The sequence below is a fragment of the Pieris brassicae genome, unplaced genomic scaffold, assembly GCF_905147105.1.
Source record: "Pieris brassicae unplaced genomic scaffold, ilPieBrab1.1, whole genome shotgun sequence".
In the NCBI taxonomy this organism is placed as follows: Eukaryota; Metazoa; Arthropoda; class Insecta; order Lepidoptera; family Pieridae; genus Pieris; species Pieris brassicae.
The window spans coordinates 12,501-17,500 of NW_025576236.1; the positions used below are offsets into that span (position 1 = coordinate 12,501).

General features: G+C 44.4%; 1 non-coding gene across 1 annotated transcript in view; it reads right to left on the reverse strand.

Annotated features, from left to right (window-relative positions):
• The window catches only part of LOC123719862, a 1,906-nt gene extending 119 nt beyond the window's left edge, over positions 1 to 1,787 (reverse strand). The window contains exon 1 of the ribosomal RNA XR_006755963.1: positions 1 to 1,787. This exon is cut by the window's left edge and continues 119 nt beyond it. This is a non-coding gene — a ribosomal RNA (small subunit ribosomal RNA).
• Positions 1,788 to 5,000: the final 3,213 nt, after the last annotated feature.

The window sequence follows — 5,000 nt, forward strand, 5'->3', positions numbered from 1 at the left end:
TCCGAAGACCTCACTAAATCATTCAATCGGTAGTAGCGACGGGCGGTGTGTACAAAGGGCAGGGACGTAATCAACGCGAGCTTATGACTCGCGCTTACTAGGAATTCCTCGTTTATGGGGGATAATTGCAAACCCCAATCCCCAGCACGAAGGAGTTTCAACGGGTTGCCCGGGCCTCTAGGCCAGGGAGAACATGTTGATTCCTTCAGTGTAGCGCGCGTGCGGCCCAGGACATCTAAGGGCATCACAGACCTGTTATTGCTCAATCTCGTGCGGCTCGAAGCCGCCGGTCCCTCTAAGAAGAATTTTAATACGTCGCCAGTGAGTTGCGCTCCCCGAGAGTCGCGCACACCTTGAATGACGACGCCTATTTAGCAGGCTAGAGTCTCGTTCGTTACCGGAATTAACCAGACAAATCGCTCCACCAACTAAGAACGGCCATGCACCACCACCCACCGAATCAAGAAAGAGCTGTTAATCTGTCAATCCTTCCGGTGTCCGGGCCTGGTGAGATTTCCCGTGTTGAGTCAAATTAAGCCGCAGGCTCCACTCCTGGTGGTGCCCTTCCGTCAATTCCTTTAAGTTTCAGCTTTGCAACCATACTCCCCCCGGAGTCCAAAATCTTTGGTTTCCCGGAAGCTGCCCGCCGAGCCATTGTAGTAACGTCGGCGGATCGCTAGATGACATATTTACGGTTAGAACTAGGGCGGTATCTAATCGCCTTCGAACCTCTAACTTTCGTTCTTGATTGATGAAAACACCTTTGGCAAATGCTTTCGCTGATGTTCGTCTTGCGACGATCCAAGAATTTCACCTCTAACGTCGCAATACGAATGCCCCCAGTTATCCCTATTAATCATTACCTCGGAGTTCTGAAAACCAACAAAATAGAACCGAGATCATATTCTATTATTCCATGCACGAAATATTCAAGCGGCATTTTGAGCCCGCTTTGAGCACTCTAATTTGTTCAAAGTAAAATTGTCGGCCCACCTCGACACTCACCGAAGAGCACCGCGATAGGATTTTGATATTGAACCGGCGTTTTACCGCCGGCTCACCGACGATATGCTCCGCAGACGTGTCAGTATCACCGCGGATGCGGTGCACCGACAGCGCGGCGCACAAATGCAACTACGAGCTTTTTAACCGCAACAATTTTAGTATACGCTATTGGAGCTGGAATTACCGCGGCTGCTGGCACCAGACTTGCCCTCCAATTGTTCCTCGTTAAAATATTTAAAGTGTACTCATTCCGATTACGAGGCCTCGTAAGAGTCCCGTATCGTTATTTTTCGTCACTACCTCCCCGTGCCGGGAGTGGGTAATTTGCGCGCCTGCTGCCTTCCTTGGATGTGGTAGCCGTTTCTCAGGCTCCCTCTCCGGAATCGAACCCTGATTCCCCGTTACCCGTGACAACCATGGTAGTCGCAGAAACTACCATCGAAAGTTGATAAGGCAGACATTTGAAAGATGCGTCGCCGGTACTGGACCGTGCGATCGGCAAAAGTTATCCAGATTCATCAAAATTAACGACTTCGGACGCATGGCCCTCCGCCGATTGGTTTTGATCTAATAAAAGCACTCATCCCATCACTGGTCAGAGTTCTGATTGCATGTATTAGCTCTAGAATTACCACAGTTGTCCAAGTAACTGAGTAAGATCTAAGGAACCAAAACTGATATATTGAGCCATTCGCGGTATCGCCTTAATACGGCTTGCACTGAGACATGCATGGCTTAATCTTTGAGACAAGCATATAACTACTGGCAGGATCAACCAGGGAGCTGCTTACGCAAACGACACGCCTACACCGCGGTCACGCGGCTTCGGCGAGCCGCTGGCTCGGCGGCGTCGAGGGGCGCGCGCTTGCGCGCGCGCCTTCTCGACACGCGTGAACGTAACGCGTCGAATTTGCACGCGACGCGACGTTCGCGCTTCATATCGATAGACTAACTTTGACCGGTCTACGAGCGGCCGTCCCGTCACGATCTCGCAACGAGGTGATGTACAACGATGCTCGACCACTGTGAGGGACATAAAACTGCAACGAACACGACCCCGCGGGCGGGAATCGATGTTGTGACAATTTGAAAATTGAACATTCATCTAAACGCAACTTCTCAATTTTTATTCAATACGTTATTGTAAACATATTAAAACTCGGCTGGCAATTACATGCGCACACACACGCATGATTCGCACTAGATACGATCAACGCCCGGAGCTTGAGGGATAAATTCCAACACGACGCTGCGCACACCGTTTCGACGATGGGCGCGTGTGCGTCCTCTTTTATACATTCTTTACATATACGGTCGCCGTGGCGACCGCGCACGTGTCGAACACGCTAGGCGCCCTGCGTTGAGGTGTGCCTAGAAGCGTATTCTTTTAACATCACAGATAACACCGGGGGAGACGGTCCCAAATCTTGGTCGATTGGTAACATCACCATACGGTCTGCGAACGCGGTGCTATAATATAATTTTATATTATATTATATAAAATATGAGGAGGAGTAGTATGTATATTCTTTGTTATTTTGTGTTGACACAAGAGAGATATATAAAATGTACTATACACCACACACACAGAGAGAGAGAGAGCTGGGAAAGATCTCGGCGGTCTCGCATTCGAAATACGAATTTGATATAATTTCCTCCGAAAATCCATACCCATATCTATATCATCCATGCGCGAATATATGTATATAATATTCTCACACTTCGCACAAACACAAAAACAAGAACACATTCTATTCTCTCTCGTCCGTCGTTCGTGTCTATTTGAGACGAACGACGCGCGGCAACGAGAACGAGTCGACGCTGTGCGCACGACTGTTTCGCTCCACATCTATACCGAGAGCAATAGTCCGCGTCGGCATTGGAGCGGACGTCGAATGTTTCTCGTAGAGCGAGCGAGAGAGAGACGATTTTTCATTTTATTATGTATGTGTATTGGCGTGCAGTAGTAGCACGTAGTAGTACTAGTAGTAGTAGTAAAAAAATATTATTATTTATTTTATTGACTGATATGATTTTGTTTGTTTTCTTTTTTTTGAATAGACATTTGTATTGATAGATATGTTTCTCGTTGAAGCTCGCAGCACACGCTCAGAGAAATGGCAATGTGGGTTTATTTGAAGAAAAGAAAAAACAAAAAAAACAATTATATTTATTAATAATATGTATGTATGTATGTATGTATGTATGTATGTATGTATAATAATGAATTATAATAATTATTCCGATGCAACGTCAGAGGAAAATGTTTCTCGTACAGGTGCGGCGCGCGACGGCCGGCCGCTCGACAGTTTCGCGCCGAATGTTTCTCGTTGAAGCTCGCAGCACACGCTCAGAGAAATGGCAATGTGGGTTTATTTGAAGAAAAGAAAAAACAAAAAAAACAATTATATTTATTAATAATATGTATGTATGTATGTATGTATGTATGTATGTATGTATAATAATGAATTATAATAATTATTCCGATGCAACGTCAGAGGAAAATGTTTCTCGTACAGGTGCGGCGCGCGACGGCCGGCCGCTCGACAGTTTCGCGCCGAATGTTTCTCGTTGAAGCTCGCAGCACACGCTCAGAGAAATGGCAATGTGGGTTTATTTGAAGAAAAGAAAAAACAAAAAAAACAATTATATTTATTAATAATATGTATGTATGTATGTATGTATGTATGTATAATAATTATTCCGATGCAACGTCAGAGGAAAATGTTTCTCGTACAGGTGCGGCGCGCGACGGCCGGCCGCTCGACAGTTTCGCGCCGAATGTTTCTCGTTGAAGCTCGCAGCACACGCTCAGAGAAATGGCAATGTGGGTTTATTTGAAGAAAAGAAAAAACAAAAAAAACAATTATATTTATTAATAATATGTATGTATGTATGTATGTATGTATGTATGTATAATAATGAATGATAATAATTATTCCGATGCAACGTCAGAGGAAAATGTTTCTCGTACAGGTGCGGCGCGCGACGGCCGGCCGCTCGACAGTTTCGCGCCGAATGTTTCTCGTTGAAGCTCGCAGCACACGCTCAGAGAAATGGCAATGTGGGTTTATTTGAAGAAAAGAAAAAACAAAAAAAACAATTATATTTATTAATAATATGTATGTATGTATGTATGTATGTATGTATGTATGTATAATAATGAATTATAATAATTATTCCGATGCAACGTCAGAGGAAAATGTTTCTCGTACAGGTGCGGCGCGCGACGGCCGGCCGCTCGACAGTTTCGCGCCGAATGTTTCTCGTTGAAGCTCGCAGCACACGCTCAGAGAAATGGCAATGTGGGTTTATTTGAAGAAAAGAAAAAACAAAAAAAACAATTATATTTATTAATAATATGTATGTATGTATGTATGTATGTATGTATGTATGTATAATAATGAATTATAATAATTATTCCGATGCAACGTCAGAGGAAAATGTTTCTCGTACAGGTGCGGCGCGCGACGGCCGGCCGCTCGACAGTTTCGCGCCGAATGTTTCTCGTTGAAGCTCGCAGCACACGCTCAGAGAAATGGCAATGTGGGTTTATTTGAAGAAAAGAAAAAACAAAAAAAACAATTATATTTATTAATAATATGTATGTATGTATGTATGTATGTATGTATGTATGTATAATAATGAATTATAATAATTATTCCGATGCAACGTCAGAGGAAAATGTTTCTCGTACAGGTGCGGCGCGCGACGGCCGGCCGCTCGACAGTTTCGCGCCGAATGTTTCTCGTTGAAGCTCGCAGCACACGCTCAGAGAAATGGCAATGTGGGTTTATTTGAAGAAAAGAAAAAACAAAAAAAACAATTATATTTATTAATAATATGTATGTATGTATGTATGTATGTATGTATGTATAATAATTATTCCGATGCAACGTCAGAGGAAAATGTTTCTCGTACAGGTGCGGCGCGCGACGGCCGGCCGCTCGACAGTTTCGCGCCGAATGTTTCTCGTTGAAGCTCGCAGCACACGC